General features: G+C 50.8%; 1 protein-coding gene and 1 non-coding gene across 2 annotated transcripts in view; one reads left to right on the plus strand and one right to left on the minus strand.

Annotated features, from left to right (window-relative positions):
- Positions 1–1,332: 1,332 nt before the first annotated feature.
- The window catches only part of LOC116968877 (zinc finger and BTB domain-containing protein 7B-like), a 95,626-nt gene continuing 75,730 nt past the window's right edge, over positions 1,333–21,228 (plus strand). The window contains exon 1 of the mRNA XM_033015853.1: positions 1,333–1,553. The gene's annotated coding sequence lies outside the window, so the exon portion shown is untranslated. The remainder of the gene's footprint in view (positions 1,554–21,228) is intronic.
- Positions 19,613–19,686, minus strand: trnai-aau. Its single transcript has one exon. It is a non-coding gene; the product is annotated as a tRNA-Ile (tRNA).

The following is a 21,228-nucleotide window of genomic DNA, read 5'->3' on the forward strand; positions in this document are numbered from 1 at the left end:
GGAAGGGTGCATACTGGACCAACGTCAACGGGTCCAAGGCGGCTGCATGCCGGCCAATGGGGATGGAGAGGCGGGACTTGGGTGGTGATATAGACGCGTCTGTGGACCAATGGGACCGGGAGGCGGGTCTTGGGCGGGTAGATTGATGTTTCTGTGGACTAATCAGGCAGGAAGCGGGTCATGGGCGCGTAGATTGACGCGTCTGTGGACCAATGACGCAGAAGGCGGGTCTTTAGCGAGTAGATTGACGCGTCTGTGGACCAATCGGTTTGGAGGCGGGTTTAGGGCGCGTTTGTGGACCAATGACGCAGGAGGCGGGTAGATTGACGCTTTTGTGAACCAATGATACAGGAGGCGGGTCTAGATCGTGTAGATTAACGCGTCTATGGACCAATGACGCAGAAGGCGGGTCCTGGGTGGGTAGATTGACGCGTCTGTGGACCAATGGGACCGGGCGATGGGTCTAGGGCGCGTCTGTGGACCAATGACGCAGGAGGCGGGTCTACGGTGGCTGGATTGACGCGTCTGTGAACCAATGACACAGGAGGCAGATCTAGGGCGGGTAGATTAACGCGTCTGTGAACCAATGACATAGGAGGCGGGTCTAGGGCGGGTAGATTGACGCGTCTGTCGACCAATGACGAAGTAGGCGAGTCTAAGGCGTGTAGATTGACGCGTCTGTGGACCAATGGGACCGGGCGGCGGGTCAAGGGCGGTCTGTGGACCAATGACGCAGGAGGCGGGTAGATTGACGCTAATGTGAGCCAATGACGGAATAGGCGGGTCTAGGGCGGGTAGATTGACGCTTCTCTGGGCCAATGACGGAATAGGCGGGTCTAGGGCGGGTAGATTGACGCGTCTGTGGACCAATCGGGTCGGGAGGCGTGTCTCGGGCGCGTCTGTGGACCAATGATACAGGAGGCGGGTCTAGGGCGTGTAGATTGACCCGTCTGTGAACCAATTACGCTGGCGGCTGTTCTAGGTCGGGTAGATTGACAACCCTGTGGACCAAACGGTTCTAGGGCGCGTCTGTGGACCAATGACGCAGGAGGCGGGTCTAGGGCGTGTAGATTGACGCGTCTGTGGACCAATGACGCAGGAGGCGGGTCTAGGGGCGTGTAGATTGACGCCTCTCTAGACCAATGATACCGGAGGCGGGTCTAGGGCGGGTAGATTGACGCCTCTGTGGGCCAATCGGGCCGGGGGGCGGGTCTGTATCGGGCCAATGGGGCTGGTGGAGGGGGGCGGGGCGACCGGTGTTCCCGCCCCCACGGAGGCGTTGGCGCGGAGGGAGGCTGTCCGCCGGCTGGGCCGGGCCGGGCCAGAGGCGGGGCATTGCGTGAAGTTTTTCCATCCTCCTCTCTCTCTCTCTCTCCGTCTCTCTCTCTCTCTCTCTCTGTGTGCCGGAGCAGAGCGAAGGGGCGGCGGGGGGAAAGACTATCCTCCTCCCCGGCCCTCTCTCCCGTCAGCTGTCAGCCCGCTCGCCGCAGTTAAAAATCTTTTAAAATATTAATTACTTCAGGGACCGACTCGACCCACCGACCGACTGACAGGTAAGGAAGGTTGTGGCCGCTGGAGCCCGTGTTGTTGGGTTTATTTGCGGGGCTGTCAGTCTTGTGCGTTTTGTTTTCGTGAGGGAGGGAGGGAGAGACACCGCCCGGGCCCATTTGGCCGCTTGACAGCAGGTGAGGGTCAGGCGGAGGGGGGGGAGGTGACCCTGCCCCCTCATCTACATGGACACGCCCCCCTCATCTACATGGACACGCCCCCCTCATCTACATGGGGCATGGACACGTCCCTCACCTGTATGGACACGCCCCTCGCCTACATGGACACGCCCCCCTCATCTACATGACCATGCCCTCATTTACATGGGCACGCCCCTCACCTAGATGGACACGCCCTTCAACTATATGGACACGCCCATCACCTGCATGGACACGCCCCTCACCTAGATGGACACGCCCTTCAACTATATGGACACACCCTTCACCTGCATGGACACGCCCATCACCTGCATGGACACGCCCCTCATCTACATGACCATGCCCTCATTTACATGGACACGCCCCTCACCTAGATGGACATGCCCTTCAACTAGATGGACACACGCCCCTCACCTAGATGGACACATCCCTCACCTAGATGAACACACCCTTCAACTACATGGACTCGCCCCCTCACCTACATGGACATGCCCCTCACCTGCATGGACATGCCCCTCACCTGCATGGACATGCCCCTCACCTAGATGGACACGTCCCTCACCTAGATGGACATGCCCCTCACCTAGATGGACACGCCCCTCACCTAGATGGACATGCCCCTCACCTAGATGGACACGCCCCTCACCTAGATGGACATGCCCCTTGCCTACATGGACATGCCCCTTGCCTACATGGGCATGCCCCTCAACTGGATGGACACGCCCCTTTCCTACATGGACACGCCCCCTCACCTACATGGACATGCCCCCCACCTGCATGGACATGCCCCTCACCTACATGGACACGCCCCTCATTTGCATGGACATGCCCCTCACCTACGCGGACATGCCCTCCATCTACATGGCCACCCCCCTCATCTGTGTGGGCACGCTCCTCATCTGTCTGGGCACACCCCCTCATCTAAATGGACACACCCCTCACCTGCATGGACACGCCCGTCTCCTGCATGGACACGCACCTCATCTACATGTCACCACCTCCTCATCTACATTACCAACCCCCCTCATCTACATGTCACCACCTCCTCATCTACATGACCCACCCCTCTCATCTGCATGATCCCCCCCCATCTACATGTCACCACCTCCTCATCTACATGACCCACCCCTCTCATCTGCATGATCCCCCCCCATCTACATGTCACCACCTCCTCGTCTACATGACCCACCCCCCTCATCTACATGACCCACCCCCCCTCATCTACATGACCCCCACCTCCCTCGTTCATCCTGGTGTTGACCCTCCCCTCCTCCCTGGTACCACCCCTCCCCTCCACCCTGGTACCACCCCTCGCCTCCATCTAAGCCCTGTCCCTCATCCCTCTCTGGCCCTCACCTCTATCCCAGCCGCACCCCTTTCGAGCACCTATCCCCCCCCCTCAATGCCTGCTTCTCTCTGAGGTCAGATGTTAACTCTAGGATTGTCCTATCTTTCCCAGGTTCTTCCACCTCTTAGTTCCTTAGTGTGGATAGGTTCCTGACAAACCTTTGTAACTCTGTCATCGCCATTTACATGGTGACTCTTGCATATTTGTACTACGTGCAAACAAATAATCTCACGTAATGCCAATCAATGTGCCCCATTTAGATGAGTGGACATTGTGCTGATGTGCTGGACCCATTTGCCCATATCCCTCTTTCCCATCCATGTTCCTGTCCAAATGTCTCCTCAATACTGTTATTTTTCCTGTCTCAACCACTTCCTTTGGCAGCTCCCTCCCACCCACTGCCCTCTGTGAGAAAAAGTTACTCTTCAGGTTTCTAATGGAACAGTAGAACACAGATACAGGCCCTTTGGCCCACAAGAGACATGATGGGCCTGTCCCACTTAGGCGATTGTTTAGGCGACCACAGGTGACGGCTGTTGCCACATGGTCGCCGGGGTGTCTATACCGCTGAATTACATTTTGGAAAAGTTTAGTGTGTGTGTCGGTTGAATGTTCTCCCTGCGACTGCGTGGGTTTCCTCCGGGTGCTCCGGTCTCCTCCCACGTCCTACGGTGGAACGGCGGTAGAGTTGCTATCTCACAGCGCCAAAGATCCGTGTTGGGCATGGACAATGGGCCAAAGAGCCTCTTTCCCTGCCGTGCGAGGACATGGAAGATTTGAGAGGCAGCTGAGATTGACGTTACTTCGTCGGACCTGCTGCTATCGTGACTCTCTCTCTCTCTACCCTGTCCCATGTGGACGAGTTGCACCGACGTCAGAAGCGGGAGATTGGCGTCGGATTACCACACTAATCCGGCTTCGGCTTTGTGCACTTGGTCATTTATTCCGGGGGCCAGGTGAGAGCGGCGGGATCCTTCGGTGACAGGTGCGCAGAAGGGAAGGGAAAAAAAGCCTCCCACTGGAGTTGTGGAAATCTCCCGACCTTCGGTGCTTGATCCCCGTCAGCTTGGGTAAAACTGTGAACAAATTGCCTCAATCTGCTGAAGCCAGGTCCGCAGAGTTTTGTACAGCAGCTGAATCCTGAGGGTGGATTACTGCCAGTAATCCCCTGCCAAGGTCTTAAACCGGCCGGTAAGAGTATGGTTTTGTTGTGTGCGTGTAAGGTGCTTCTTACAACAGATAGTCCTCCGACATTTTCGCCACCACCAACGGGATCCCACCACTGGCCACATCTTCCCATCTCCTCCCCTTTCGGCTTTTCGCAGAGACCGCTCCATCCGTAACTCCCTGGACAATTCGTCCCTTCCCACCCAAACCACCCCCTCCCCTGGTACTTTCCCTTGCAACCGCATGAAATGCTACACTTGTCGCTTTACCTCCCCCCTTGACTCCATCCAAGGACCTAAGCAGTCTTTCCAGGTGTGGCAGAGGTTCACCTGCAACCTCATCTATTGCAGGTAGACAAAAATGCTGGAGAAAGTCAGCGGGTGTGGCAGCGTCTATGGAGCAAAGGAAATGGGCAACGTTTCTGGCCGAAACCCTTCTTCAGACTGAAACGTTGCCTATTTCCTTCGCTCCATAGATGCTGCCGCACCCGCTGAGTTTCTCCAGCATTTTTGTCTACCTTCGATTTTCTAGCATCTGCAGTTCCTTCTTGAACATCTCATCTATTGCATCTGGGTGTCAGCTACTCTACATCGGTGAGACCAAGCGCAGGCTAGGCGATCGCTTTGCCCAATACCTCCGCTCAGTTCGCAATAACCAACCTGATCTCCCGGTGGCTCAGCATCTATTCCTCCTCCCATTCCGAATCCAACCTTTCTGTCCTGGGCCTCCTCCATGGTCAGAGTGAGTCCCACCGCAAATTGGAAGAGCAGCACCTCATATTTCGCTTGGGCAGTTAACACCCCTGTGGTATGAACATTGACTTCTCCAAGTTCAGGTAGTCCTTGCTTTCTCCCTCCATCCCCTCCCCTTCCCAGCTCTCCCACAGTCCACTGTCTCCATCTCTTCCTTTCTTCTTCCCGCCCCCCCCCCCACCCCCACATCAGTCTGAAGAAGGGTCTCGACCCCAAACGTCACCTATTTCCTTCGCTCCATAGATGCTGCCTCAACCGCTGAGTTTCTCCAGCAGTTTTGTCTACCTTCTTTTGATGTATAGTTTAGTTTATTCCCATTTTAACAGTATTCTTTAGACTTTAGAGACTTTGTCTGTACGTCTTTGGAGTGTGGGAGGAAACCGGAGCACCCGGGGAAATCCCATGTTGTGTGCTGTCCGAGCCAGATGCCAACATTGGGCGGCACAGGGGCAAATAAAAACAAAACAGTGTTTATAAAAATAAAAGATACAAAGTGCTGGAGTAACTCAACAGGTCGGGCAGCATCTCTGGAGAACATGGATAGGTGATGGTTTTAATCAGGAGGTGCAATCTCACTACTGTTGTCGTTGCTAGACATTCATCCACTGAATCGAGCACCAAAAGGAAAACTCTCTCTTCCATGAGATAACAAGGAACTGCAGATGCTGGTTCATACCAAAAAAAAACCCCCAGTGCTGGAGTAACCCAGCGGGTCAGGCAGCATTTGTGGAGAAAAGGAATAGGTGACGTTTTGGGGCGGGACCCTCATTCAGACTCCTGACCCGAAACGTCACCTATCCATGTTCTCCAGAGAAACTGCCTGACCCGCTGAGTTACTCCAGCACTCTGTGAAATGTCACCTATTCATGTTCTCCAGAGATGCTGCCTGACTCGTTGAGTTACTCCAGCACTCTGTGAAACGTCACCTATCCATGTTCTCCAGAGATGCTGCCTGACCCGCTGAGTTACTCCAGCACTCTGTGAAACGTCACCTATCCATGTTCTCCAGAGATGCTGCCTGACCCGCTGAGTTACTCCAGCACTCTGTGAAACGTCACCTATTCATGTTCTCCAGAGATGCTGCCTGACTCGTTGAGTTACTCCAGCACTCTGTGAAACGTCACCTATTCATGTTCTCCAGAGATGCTGCCTGACCCGCTGAGTTACTCCAGCACTCTGTGAAACGTCACCTATTCATGTTCTCCAGAGAAGCTGCCTGACCCGCTGAATTACTCCAGCACCCATCTTGCGACCGGCATCGTCTGAACAGCAAGGGAACGGATATTACCACAGGGTGCCACATGCGTGGCAAGGGTGTACTGTGTGGAGGTAGGTGCGAACACAATAGTGTGGTCATGGTGGCGCAGCAGTAGAGCTGCTGCCTTACAGCGAATGCAGCACCGGAGACCCGGGTTCCGTCCCGACTACGGGCGCTGTCTGTATGGAGTCTGTACGTGCTCCCCGTGACCTGCATGGGTTTTCTCCGAGATCTTCGGTTTCCTCCCACACTCCAAAGACATGCAGGTTTGCAGGTTAATTGTCTTGGTAAATGTGGGTGTGGGATAGTGTTAATATGCGGGGGATCACTGGTCAGCACGGATCCGGTGGGCCGAAGGGCATGTTTCCGCACTGTATCTCTAAACTAAACTAAAAAACTAAAAATTGGAGCATGGTACTACTGAATGTACAAACACTGAGAACTTCTGATAAGTTTTTAGCTTGGTTTTTGATTTTTATATATCTTTTATTCTGAATCAAGTATATTGTTATATTAAAATAAATGTGAACAGCGGGCAAGTTTATTACAACATTTTGGATAAGGTATTAATTTATGATTGTCACATGCGAGGTACAGTGAAAATCTTACATGTGACAGGTTTAGAGGGATATGGGCCAAAGGTGGGACTAGTGTAGATGGGGTGTGTTGGTCACTGTGGCTGAAGGGCCTGTTTCTACGCTGTGTGACTTTATGACTCTGGTGTTGCTGCAGGTGAACTGTTGATGCACTGCTTTAGGCGCTGAGCCTGAATGCTGGTGGCTTTGTTGTACGTTTCCAAGCGGAATCCCTTGCCACCTTGCACCTGTGGCTGTTGATCTAGTTTACTGACTGTTTACTGCGTCGATGGTTGCAGTGCGGAACAGAGAGCAGGGTCTGGAGAAGGGTCCCACCAGCCTTCCACGTCCTCCAGAGACGTTGCCTGACCCGCTGAGTTACTCCAGCACCTTGTGTAAACCAGCATCTGCAATTCCGTGTGCAGGAGAGAACTGCAGATGCTGCTTTAAATCGAAGATAGATAGACACAAAATGCCGGAGTAACTCAGTGGGGCAGGCAGCATCTCTGGAGAAAAGGAATGGGGTCTGAAGTCTGAAGAAGGGTCTGGTCCCGAAACGTCACCCATTCCTTCTCTCCGGAGATGCTGCCTGCCCCCACTGAGTTACTCCGGCATTTTGTGTGTATCCTTGTTTCTACCAAGCTATAAGGGAGGCATTAGGGGCGGCACGGTGGCGCAGCGGTAGAGTTGTCGCCGTACAGCGCTTGCAGCACCAGAAACTCGGGTTCGATCCTGACCACAGGTGCTGTCTGTGCGGAGTTTGTACGTTTGTACGTTCTCCCCGCGACCCACCAGGGTTTTCTCCGGGTGCTCTGGTTTCCTCCCACACTCCAAAGACGTACAGGCTTGTAGGTTAATTGGCTTTGGTGTAAGTGTAAATTGTCCCTAGTGTGTATAGGATAGTGCTGTTGTGCGGGGATCACTGGTCGGTGCGGACTTGGTGGGCCGAAGGGCCTGTTTACCGCGTTGTATCTCTAATCTAAACTAAGTACAGATGTGTGGCTAGAAAGTTAATCTTTCCATATAGGGTGTACAGGATTTGTAATTCCTTCTGTCTTCTTCCTTGATTGATGGACTGAAAGTACTAATCAAGAATCTCAGCCTTAAAAATATCCACTGACGTGGCCTCCACAGTCGTCTGTGGCAAAGAATTCCACAGATTCACCACCCTCTGACTAAAGGAATTCCTCCTCATCTCCTTCCTAAAGGTGCATCCTTTAATTCTGAGGCTGTGCCCTCTGGTCCTAGACTCTCCCACTAGTGGAAACATCCTCTCCACATCCACTCTATCCAGGCCATAGAAACATAGAAATTAGGTGCAGGAGTAGGCCATTCGGCCCTTCGAGCCTGCACCGCCATTCAATATGATCATGGCTGATCATCCAACTCAGTATCCCGTACCTGCCTTCTCTCCATACCCTCTGATCCCCTTAGCCACAAGGGCCACATCTAACTCCCTCTTAAATATAGCCAATGAACTGGCCTCGACTACCCTCTGTGGCAGGGAGTTCCAGAGATTCACCACTCTCTGTGTGAAAAAAGTTCTTTCACTATTCGGTACGTTTCAACGAGGTCCCCCCCCCCCTCGTTCTTCTAAACTCCAGCGAGTACAGGCCCAGCGCCGTCAAACGCTTATCATACGTTAACCGCAATAATCTGCGGGATCGTTCCCTCCTCTGGACCCTCTCCAACGCCGGTGGAACCCTCCACAGATATGGGGCCCACACTGTGCACACATGAGCAGCTGTCTGAAGTAGGCAGGCCTTAAATAATTAATACCGGTAACCAAGGAACCAGTGCCGATGTGTCAGAATACCTAGCTCCTGAAAGTAAAGTGAATCTCCAAACATCCAGCACCCTTGGCAATTTGGTGCAAACTGCAGCTTTTCCAGACTATATTGGCATTCAATTCTATTTTGAAAAACGCATGTTGCACAATAGTGTACAATAAAGTACAGAGATAAAACACTGCGGCACGGTGGCGCAGCGGCAGAGTTTCCGCCTCACAGCGCCAGGGGCCCAGGGTTCAATCCTGACTAAGGGGGCTGTCTGTACAGTCTGAAGAAGGGTTTCGGCACGAAACGTTGCCTATTTCCTTCGCTCCATAGATGCTGCCTAACCCGCTGCCTAACCTGCGTGGGCTTTCTCTGGGTGCTCCGGTTTCCTCCCACACTCCAGGTTTGTGAGTTAATTGGCTTCGGTGAAATTGTAAATTGTCCCTAGCGTGATGGATATGTTAGAGTATGGGGTGATAGCTGGTCGGTGTGGGCCCGGTAGGCCGAAGGGCCTGTTTCAGCATTGTATCTCTAAAATCCAAACAAAGTCTAAAATTGACTTGATGGGCCGAATGGCCTAATTCTGCTCCTATGACTTGTGAACTTTGTGTCCCTGTTTTGAGAATGATAAATATGTAGGTAAAGCTTTTTATTTGAAGGAACACAAAGAGGTGGCGTGGATCACTGAGACGCTGTACCAGTTATCTTTCCTACAGCAGATGAAATGTGTAGCAAGGAACTGCAGATGCTGGTGTAACTGAAGAGAGACACTTAATGCTGGAGTAACTAGTGGGACAGGCAGCATCTCTGGATTGAAGGAATGGGTGAATGTTTCTGGTCGAGACCCTTCTTTAGACTTGGTCAGAAGAAGTATCTCGACCTGAAACGTCACCCATTCCTTCAATCCAGAGATGACAACAGACAATAGGTGCGGGAGTATTGTCATTTGGCCCTTCGAGCCAGCACCACTATCCAATGCGATCATGGCTGATCATAGAGACGCACAAAATTCTTAAGGGGTTGGACAGGCTAGATGCAAGAAGATTGTTCCCGATGTTGGGGAAGTCCGGAACAAGGGGTCACAGTTTAAGGATAAGGGGGAAGTCTTTTAGGACCGAGATGAGAAAATCATTTTTCACCCAGAGAGTGGTGAATCTGTGGAATTCTCTGCCACAGAAGGTAGTTGAGGCCAGTTCATTGGCTATATTTAAGAGGGAGTTAGATGTGGTCCTTGTGGCTAAAGGGATCAGGGGGTATGGAGAGAAGGCAGGTACAGGATATGATCAGCCATGATCATATTGAATGGCGGTGCAGGCTCGAAGGGCCGAATGGCCTACTCCTGCACTTAATTTCTATGTTTCTATGTTTCTATCCCCAATCAGTACCCCGTTCCTGCCTTCTCCCCATACCCCCTGACTCCGCTATCTTTAAGAGCCCTATCTCGCTCTCTCTTGAAAGCATCCAGAGAACTGGCCTCCACCGCCCTCTGAGGCAGAGAATTCCACAGACTCACAGCTCTCTGTGTGAAAAAGTGTTTCCTCGTCTCCATACTAAATGGCTTACCCCTTATTCTTAAAGATGCTGCCCGTCCCGTTGAGTTACTCCAGCATTTCCTGTCGACGTCTCCCAGAGCAATGCTCAGTGATCAGAAAGTGGGACCAAGTTGCCCAACTCTCCCCTGCACAACTTTCCTCTTTCATCACCACCACAAAGATAGTTCTAGTTCCTAATTTTACCAGCACCTGTGTGACCACGTCGAGTGTAAAATGACCGCTGCTGTTGCCCGAGTCAAAAGAAAGACTTGGACTTTTCCAGGCCCCTTTCACTTCTTGTTCAGGATGTGGGAAATGTCGTCTGTGTGCAGATCACGCTACCCCACACTGCAACGTTCAGAGAATCTGTGGCATTGGTGGTCCCATATTGCCCTGGAGCTAATTCCCTCGTTTAGTTTATTGTCACGTGTACCAAGGTGCAGTGATTGTTGCGTGTTATCCAGTCAGTAGAAAGACAATACATTTTTATTAAGAAGGAACTGCAGATGCTGGAAAAATCGAAGGTAGGTAAAAATGCTGGAGAAACCCAGCGGGTGAGGCAGCATCTATGGAGCGAAGGAATAGGTGATGTTTCGGGTCGAGATCCTTCTTCAGTCTGATCATCCACAATCAGTAACCCGTGCCTGCCTTCTCTCCAGTCTGAAGAAGGGTTTCGGCCCGAAAGTACATATACTGAAGCATAGATGCTGCTGTACCCGCTGAGTTTCTCCAGCATTTTTGTTTACCTTCGATTTACCAGCATCTGCAGTTCCTTCTTAAATGCCACAGATTAAGAATAAGGAGTAAGCCATTTAGAACGGAGACAAGGAAACACTTTTTCTCACAGAGAGTGGTGAGTCTGTGGAATTCTCTGCCTCAGAGGGCGGTGGAGGCAGGTTCTCTGGATGCTTTCAAGAGAGAGCTGGATAGGGCTCTTAAAGATAGCGGAGTCAGGGGATATGGGGAGAAGGCTGGAACGGGGTACTGATTGGGGATGATCAGCCATGATCACATTGAATGGCGGTGCTGGCTCGAAGGGCCAAATGGCCTACTCCTGCACCTATTGTCTGTTGCATCAACCTTATCTGTGATTTTTTACACCACTCCAAGATCAAGCCTCCGACATTCCAACGGATAAATCCCGCGGATGCCCAACCTCTCCCTGTAACTCAGTCACTCATTACTGGCTGCACTGACCAGTTTGCTTTGTACTATGTCTATTGTAAACCGCTCGCTCTGGGTAACGCTCGGAACTCCAAGAGTCGTGGAGCAGGGTACGTCACCCCCGGGGTGACGAATACACTTGTTGAAGCAAGAACGGTGTGTTGGTTCGGTATATGTACTGAGGAGAGATCGAGGGGAAAATAATCCAGTTTAACACCGTACACCAAAATCATTTCTGCACACCATCCTGCTTAATGGCATCTTTCCCACAGCAGAGTGACTAAAACTGAACTCTGCAACTCCATGTGTGACCTCACTGACATCTTACATGACTGGAACATAACGTCCCTGCTTCTACACGCAATGCCCTTACTGGTGAAGGTCACCGTGCCAAAGGCCTCCTGTTCACCCATGATGCTGCTCTCAGGCAGGTGAAGCTGAGAGAGAGAGACAGAGAGAGAGAGAGAGAGAGAGAGAGAGTTTTTAGACAGAGAGAGAGGCAGAGGAAGAGAAAGAGACGGAGACATAGAGAGACATAGAGAAACATAGAGAGAGACAGACAGAGAGAGAGAGACAGAGGGAGATGGAGATAGAGAGAGAGAGTTAGACAGAGAGAGAGAGACACACACAGAGACAGAGAGAGAGAGACAGAGAGAGAGAGACGGAGAGAGAGACACACACACAGAGACAGAGACAGAGACAGAGAGAGAGAGACAGACAGAGAGAGAGACAGACAGAGAGAGAGTTAGACAGAGAGAGACAGAGAGAGAGACAGAGAGAGAGAGACAGAGAGAGAGAGAGAGAGTGACAGAGAGAGAGACAGAGAGAGAGAGAGACAGAGAGAGAGACAGAGAGAGAGAGGAAGAAGAGGCAGACAGAGAGAGAGTCAGAGACAGAGAAAGACAGAGAGAGAGAGTTAGACAGTTAGACAGACAGAGAGACAGACAGAGACAGAGAGACGGAGATAGAGAGACAGAGAGAGATAGAGAGACAGAGAGAGTTAGACAAAGAGAGACAGGCAGAGAGCGAGAGAGAGAGAGGAAGAGGAAGAGAGCGAGACAGAGAGATAGAGAGACATAGACAGAGACAGAGAGAGACAGACCATGGGTCTCAACCCGAAACGTCACCCATTCCTTCTCTCCAGAGACGCTGCCTCACCCACTGAGTGACTCCAGCATTTTGTGTCTGCCTTCGATTTAAACCAGCATCTGCAGTTCTCCCTTACACATCTGCAGTTCCTTCCTACACAGAGGATGTTAGATGCTGTACAACTCCTATCACTGGATACCATGTCTATAAATAGGAGGCCAGATATCGAACAAGGCCTACTGGAGAGCTCACACCTCCACCATGGGTTCCAGAAAACAGAAATACACAGCCCCTTCTCGGGGAAGGAAGCGTATCCTGATATGTGGAATCAGATTGCAATGATAAAAACCCTGCTCCAGTTTCACAGTGTGAGTTCTGGTGTGATCCAAGACTACTGTAAGACTAGAGTTCTGCAGCGGAATACGTTACCAGGGATGGACACTTGACCAGATAGTTTAATTATCCGTATCTCTGTTCATCCGTATTTCTGTCCACCTCCATAGGAGAGTTTGGAAGGATGAGGGGAAGAGATGGGACCTCATTGAAACTTATTCCTCTGGTCGTGTCGCTATAACAGACAATAGACAATAGGTGCAGGAGTAGGCCATTCGGCCCTTCGAGCCAGCACCGCCATTCAACGTGATCATGGCTGATCAATCCCCAATCAGTACCCCGTTCAAGTTCAAGTGAGTTTATTGTCATGTGTCCCTGATGGGACAATGAAATTCTTGCTTTGCTTCAGGACACAGAACATAGTAGGCATTGACTACAAAACACATGAATAAATAAACTGATAAAGTGCACATAACAGATAATGGGTTATTAATGTTCAGAGTTTTGTCCGAGTCAGGTTTAAAAGCCTGATGGCTGTGGGGAAGTAGCTATTCCTGAACCTGGTCGTTGCAGTCTTCAGGCTCCTGTACCTTCTACCTGAAGGTAGCAGGGAGATGAGTGTGTGGCCAGGATGGTGTGGGTCTTTGATGATACTGCCAGCCTTTTTGAGGCAGCAACTTAGATAAATCCCCTCGATGGAAGGAAGGTCAGAGTCGATGATGGACTGGGCAGTGTTTACTACTTTCCTGCCTTCTCCCCATATCCCCTGACTCCGCTATTTTTAAGAGCCCTATCTTGCTCCCTCTTGAAAGTATCCAGAGAACCCGCCTCCACCGCCCTCTGAGGCAGAGAGTTCCACAGACTCACAACTCAATGTGAGAAAAAGTGTTTCCTCGTCTCCGTTCTAAATGGCTTACTCCTTATTCTTAAACTGTGTGTGGCCCCTGGCTCCTGGCTTGGAAAAGTATGTACACTTTTCCAAGCCACTGCACAATGAAGGCTTTGGCACTTGGGGTGAACACCTTGAGATCGCCTGCTCTGCAGGTGCTCTGGGAGGAGGGGGAAGGTAACTAAACGCTCCATAGTTTGGGTTGCCTCTCCCGCAGTCTCGGAGGGCAGTGGAGGCCGGTTCTCTGGATACTTTCAAGAGAGAGCTAGATAGAGCTCTTAAAGATAGCGGAGTAAGGGGATATGGGGAGAAGGCAGGAACGGAGATACTGATTGGGGATGATCAGCCATGATGAGGTAGATGGTTTTTGGGGTGGGGGGGGAGAAGGAATATGAAAGACGCGTCGCGTAAGGCCTCGCTTTGAAGGTGGCGGAAGGCTTACCGATGATCTGTCGAGCATATAGGCTGATGGGCGGCAGAGCAGCGCGCGGATGAGGGAAAATCCATCCTTGGCCTGTGTCGCAGGGGGAGGGAACGAGAGTGGAAGTGCAAGATATGAAACCGGCTCGGCGGAAAGCCCTGACAATGATGGAGGAGGGGAATCCACCGTTTAGGAAAATGCAGGATTCGGGCAAAAGCACCTAGTGTGGAAAGTGTCAACTGAATGGACACGGAATGCTGGAGCAACTCAGCGGGTCAGGCAGCATCTCCAAAGAACATGGACAGGCGATGTTTTGGGTCGGGACGTTCTCCCCGTGACCTGCCTGGGTTTTCTCCGGGAAGCTCCAGTTTCCTCCCTCACTCCAAAGACTCGCAGGTTTGTCGGCTAATTCAAGATTCAAGAGAGTTTATTGTCATGTGTCCCTGTATACTATAGGACAATGAAATTCTTGCTTTGCTTCAGCACAACAGAACATAGTAGGCATTGACTACAAAACAGATCAGTGTGTCCATATACCATTATGTAAATATATACACACATGAATAAATAAACTGATAAAGTGCAAATAACAGATAATGGGCTATTAATGTTCAGAGTTTTGTCCGAGCCAAGTTTAATAATAATAATAATAATGGATGGGATTTATATAGCGCCTTTCTAATACTCAAGGCGCTTTACATCGCATTATTCATTCACTCCTCAGTCACACTCGGTGGTGGTAAGCTACTTCTGTAGCCACAGCTGCCCTGGGGCAGACTGACGGAAGCGTGGCTGCCAATCCGCGCCTACGGCCCCTCCGACCACCACCAATCACTCACACACATTCACACACAGGCAAAGGTGGGTGAAGTGTCTTGCCCAAGGACACAACGACAGTATGCACTCCAAGCGGGATTCGAACCGGCTACCTTCCGGTTGCCAGTCGAACACTTAGCCCATTGTGCCATCTGTCGTCCCAATAGCCTGATGGCTGTGGGGAAGTAGCTATTCCTGAACCTGGTCGTTGCAGTCTTCAGGCTCCTGTACCTTCTACCTGAAGGTAGCAGGGAGATGAGTGTGTGGCCAGGATGGTGTGGGTCCTTGATGATACTGCTAGCCTTTTTGAGGCAGCGAATTGGCTTGGTATCAATGTGAAATTATCCCGAGTGTGTCGGATAGTGCTCGTGCGCAGGGATCGCTGGTCGGCGCGGATCCGGTGGGCATGTCTCCGCGCTGTATCTCTGAACTAAACTAAACGGAACTAAATTGGTGGCAACATTTCGATAAGCGTCAGGGGGATTTCTCCCTCCCATCCTGGGACCAATATTGAGCCTTAACCAAGATAGGATCACCTGGTCCTCTGTACACTGTTGCCAGTAAATAAACCGGCTGCCATGATTCCCACACACGACAACAGCAACCAGGCATTAAAAAGAAACCCTAATTGGCCACAAAGGGCTATGGATCACCGTCGAGATCAAGCTGTTGAGTATGCAATGGAGCGGCTGCGCTTGTACACTCTGGAGTTTAGAAGGATGAGAGGGGATCTTATTGAAACATATACAATATTAAGGGTTTGGACACGCTAGACGCAGGAAACATGTTCCTGATGTTGGGGGAGTCCAGAACCAGGGGCCGCACACAGTTTAAGAATAAGCGGTTGGCCATTTAGAACGGAGACGAGGAAACACTTTTTCACCCAGAGAGTTGTCAATCTGTGGAATTCTCTGCCTCAGAAGGCAGTGGAGGCCAATTCTCTGGATGCTTTCAAGAGAGAGTTATAGCCCTGTCCCACTGTACGAGGTAATTCAAGAGGGTACACAAAATTGCTGGAGGAACTCAGCGGGTGCAGCAGCATCTATGGAGCGAAGGAAATAGGCGACGTTTCGGGCCGAAACCCTTCTTCAGACTCAGGGTAATTCAAGAGCTCTCCCGAGTTTTCAAAAAAAATCAAACTCGCGGTAAGCACGTAGAATGTACGTAGCGGGTACGTCGGAGCTCGGGACGTCCCTTAGTGGCTCGTAACGCTAATGGCAGGTACTCGGGAAACGCGGTAAGCTCGTGAAGACTCGTGAAGATTTTTCAACATGTTGAAAAATGTCCACGAGAGCCCCGAGTACCTACGAGCGGCCATTACCGTAATTTTCCGAGTTCGAATCAGGGGAAACTCGGGAGAACTCTTGAATTACCTCGTACAGTGGGACAGGCCCTTTAGATAGAGCTCTTAAAGATAGCAGAGTCAAGGGATATGGGGAAAAGGCAGGAACGGGGTACTGATTGTGGATGATCAGCATGATCATATTGAATGGCGGAGCTGGCTCGAAGGGCCGAATGGCCTACTCCTGCACCTATTTTCAATTGTCTATTGAATTTCTTTAGTCAGAGGGTGGTGAATCTGTGGAATTCTTTGCCACAGACGGCTGTGGAGGCCGTCAATGGATATTTTTAAGGTGAAGATTGACAGATTCTTGATTAGTACGGGTGTCAGGGGTTATGGGGAGAAGGCAGGAGAGGGAACGAGAGATCAACCATGATTGAATGGTGGCATAGACGTGATGGGCCGAATGGCCTAGTTCTGTTCCTAGAACTTCTGAACGTTAGGTACATGGTCAGACATGAGGAGGTTTCTGTTCCTTCTTATGAAACCTCTGTTGCACCTGAAACAATCAGATAACTCCTGCCATTTTAACCCGTTGCGTGTCAGGAAGTTGCATGGGAAGCCTTAACGTGCAAAACTTGCAAGAAAACGGAATAAACGCACTTCTTAAAGGTCAAGCTAGAACCACATTTATCCATTTGAGCAACTGTGTTATCTTCGATAAGTCTTAACCAAATCTTGTTTCCATAGCCACGGTTCTCTCCAATTTTACATCCTGACCTGGTGTTTATGTGCAGTTTAGTTTATGTTCAGATGCGCCAAGGCACGGTGAAAAGCTTTTTTGTTGCGTGCTATCCAGTCAGCGAAAAGACCGTTCATGATTACAATCGAGCCGTGCCCTGTGTACAGATACAGGATGAAGGAGTGAAAGACAGGATAAAGGGAATAATGTTTAGTGAGAGAGAGAGTGTGACAGAGAGAGAGAGAGAGAGAAAGAGAGATAGAGACAGACAGAGACAGAGAGAGTGACAGAGAAAGAGAGACAGAGAGAGAGAGACAGAAACATAGAGAGAGACAGAGACAGAGAGAGAGAAAGAGATAGAGAAAGAGAGATAGAGAGAGTGAGAGTGAGAGAGAGAGACAGAAAGAGAGATAGAGAGCGTGAGAGAGAGTGACTGAGAGAGACAGAGAGGGAGAGATAGAGAGAGAGAGACAGAGTGACAGAGAGAGAGAGACAGGATAAAGGGAATAACATTTAGTGCAAGCAAAAGTCAGATTAAAAATAGTCTGAGGGTCTCCAATGAGGTAGATGGTAGCTCAGGACCCCTCTCTAGTTGCTGAGTCATAGTAGTAGTCATATAGCACAGAAACAGGCCCTTCAGCCCAACTACTCGTACTGTTCGCATGGAATGGCAATTGACAAATTGGTTTGTTGCAAATTGAACTGTGCCATTGCCTTCAGGAACTGCAGCGACACAGACTCTGCCCTGTCCCGTGATCCAGCCTGATTCAATTACCGTTGCTTTACAATCTCCACGGTCAGGTGAGATAGAGTCAGAGACTCATGCAGCACAGAAACAGGTCTTTCGGCCCAACTTGCCTCTGCTGACCAAGATGCCCCAGCGAAACTAGCCCCATTTGCCTACGTTTAGTGCAGTTTCATTCAGTTTATTGTCGAGTGTACCGAGGAAGAGTGAAGAGGTTTTTTCGTTGCATGATATGCAGCCAGCAGAAAGACTAGACATGATTACAGGAAGGTTAGAACGCATGGGATCCAAGGAGAGATGTTTGAATGGATAGAAAGTTGGCTTCATGGAAGGAAGCAGAGGGTGATGGTGGAAGGTTGCTTCTTGGACTGGAGGCCTGTGACTAGTGGTGTGCCTCAGGGTTCGGTGCTGGGCCCGTTACTGTTTGTCATCTACATCAATGATTTGGATGAGAACATTTTCGGCACGGACTTGTAGGGCCGAGATGGCCTGTTTCCGTGCTGTAATTGTTATATGTTATACAGGGCAAGATTAGCAAGGTTGCAGACGATACAAAAGTGGGTGGTGTCGGCGGTAAGCGAAGGTCCGACTGACAGCTGGCCGGGCTGCCGACCGTCCGACGGGGCCACGGGCGAGGCTCTGCTGCTGCACTCCATGGGCTGCACTACTTTGGGACGGGTGATGCGGGGTCCGACCCGACAGTCCCCTCGACCCGAGTAGTAGCGGTCAAATACGGGACAAGGGCGGTCCCGTACGGGACAAACCAATTCAGCCCAAAATACAGGATGTCCCGGCTAATACGGGACAGTTGGCGGCCCTAGGTATAAGGCTGCATCAAGCTGGCAACCTTAAGATATGGTGGCAACACAAAGAGACTGTGCTGGGAGAAATTAGAATTAGAGCCAGTGTATGCCTGGAACAGGGACTGCTTGAGTGTAGGAAGGAACGGCAGATGCTGGTTTAGACACAAGAAGCTGGAGTAACTCAGCGGGACAGGTGCATCTCTGGAGAGAAGGAAAGGGTGACGTTTCGGATCGAGGCTCTTCCTCAGACTAGAGTTTCCATTTAGTTTGGCGTGGCCAACAAAAAAGCAGGCGTAGGTGGGGCCCAAATTGTCAATTGTGTGCCATTCGCAGGTGATCATTGCACGTTTGTAGCAGAAGTGGTGGAAAAAGCTGTGTGTATGTTTACTCTGAGCCGTCTGTTTTCCCCAGCCTGCCCCGCCAAGGCCTCTCTGCTCCATCTGGTTCGCCTCCACTGTTTGATAAAGTTGCAGCACTCCTTTCCAATTTCATTGTTGACATTAACACTTTATTAGAAGGCGAAGGGTAAAATGGAAGACCTTTTCAATCGTTGGAGCCTCCTGTCCCCATTGCCCACCCACCTGGGCGGGCACGGTGGCGCAGCGGGTGGAGCTGCTGCCTGACAGCGCCAGAGAACCGCGTTCCACCCTGACCACGGGTGCTGCCCGTACGGAGTTTGCACGTTCTCCCCGTGACCTGCGTGGGTTTTCTCCGGGTGCTCCGGTTTCCTCCCACACTCCAAAGTTCGCACAGGATTTTTTTTGTTAAATCAAAAAATTAATTCAATTATTAAAAATAATATTTACAATACAATAACACAAAACAGAACCCACCACCATAACACGAGACAAACAAACATACTAAATAAACTGTTATACAACTATGTTATGCCCCTGTCCCACTTAGGAAACCTGAACAGAAACCTCTGGAGACTTTGCGCCCCACCCACCCAAGGTTTCCGTGCGGTCCCCGGAGGTTTTTGTCAGTCTCCCGACCTGCTTCCACTACCTGCAACCTCCGGCAACCAGCTGCAACCTCCGGGAACCGCACGGAAACCTTGGGTGGGGCGCAAAGTCTCCAGAGGTTTCCGTTCAGTTTTCCTAAGTGGGACAGGGGGCATTACACTCCTTGTCAAAGATGCATTCCACCCCCCACGGTGCCTAGCGGTCCCGGAAATCCCCCAGGGTGCCCGTGCAGGGGCACCCCCAAAAGCAGTGGCCCGTACGGGGATCGAACCCGCGACCTTGGAGTTATTAGCACCACGCCCTAACCAATTGAGCTAACCAAGCGGAAGCCAAGCGGAGGCTTGGTGACCGTTTTGCCGAACACCTCCGCTCGGTCCGCAATAACCAACCTGACCTCCCGGTGGCTCAGCACTTCAACTCCCCCTCCCATTCCCCATCCGACCTCTCTGTCCTGGGTCTCCTCCATGGCCAGAGCGAGCAACACCGGAAATTGGAGGGTCCGCTTGGGGAGTCTGCATCCTGCGGGCATGAACATTGAATTCTCCCAATTTTGTTAGCCCTCGGGCTGTCTCCTCCCATCCCTCAGCCCTCAGGCTCCTCCTCCTCCTTTTTCCTTTCTTCTCCCCATCAGTCTGAAGAGGGGTTTCGGCCTATTTCCTTCGCTCCATAGATGCTGTTGCACCCGCTGAGTTTCTCCAGCATTTTTGTCTACCTCCCATCTTCGTCAGACTTGCTTTGTCCTATCTTCAAATGATCTGCAGTATAAATTATCTCGTTGCAACACTTTGGAAACTTCCAAGATCGCGCATTTTTAAAAAAACGATAGAAATGATTGTTAATTATTAACCGGGGGCTGACACCCTCAGCGTTGGCTGCTACCAGCAAAATAGCCACTCGGTCAACGGGGTGAAGAGAGAGTGTCTTTCATTTACACTTTATAGAAATTAGCAGTTTTAGGCACTGCAATTCTCCTTATTTGCACAAATCTTCTCACAGTCTTGGGATTTGCCAGAACTTTTGGGGCAGTCACGGTGGCTTAGAAACATTGAAACATAGAAAATAGCTGCATTCGGCCCTTCGAGCCTGCACCATTCGCCATTCGACATGATCATGGCTGATCATCCAACTCAGTATCCCATCCCTGCCTTCTCTCCATACCCCCTGATCCCTTTAGCCACAAGGGCCGCATCTAACTCCCTCTTAAATATAGCCAATGAACTGTGGCCTCAACTACCTTCTGTGGCAGAGAATTCCATAGATTCACCACTCTCTGTGTGACATTTTTTTTTCTCATCTCGGCCCTAAAAGATTTCCCCCTTATCCTTAAACTGTGACCCTACTCTTTTCTTCCTTATTCCTGTTTTATTATTAAATTAAAAAATAAGAAGTTGTATAGGAAATGTAATACGTCAACAAGTATTAGGTACACGAGCACTATCCGACACACTCGAGATAATTTCATATTTATACCACATTCTAACAAAAATAAAAAATAAAAATAAAAACTGTGACCCCGTGTTCTGGGTGGCGCAGCGGGTAGAGTCGCTGCCTCACAGCGCCGGAGAACCGCGTTCGATCCCGACCACGGGCGCTGTCTGCACGGAGTTTGTACGTTCTCCCCGTGACCTGCGCGGGTTTTACTCCGGGTGCTCCGGTTTCCTCCCGCACGGCAAAGACGTGCAGGTTTTGTAGGTTAATTGGCTTCGGTAAAATTGTTTTAAAAAAAATGCGCGTAGGACAGTGCACGGGGATCGCTTGTCTGCATGGACTCGGTGGGCCGAAGGGCCTGGTTTCCGCCCTCTTACCTCCAATCTAAACTACACTGAGCTTCACAAGTGCACAGTGGCGCGGCTGGTAGTCCTCACT

This window comes from Amblyraja radiata, chromosome 47, assembly GCF_010909765.2.
Source record: "Amblyraja radiata isolate CabotCenter1 chromosome 47, sAmbRad1.1.pri, whole genome shotgun sequence".
NCBI classification, from domain to species: domain Eukaryota; kingdom Metazoa; phylum Chordata; class Chondrichthyes; order Rajiformes; family Rajidae; genus Amblyraja; species Amblyraja radiata.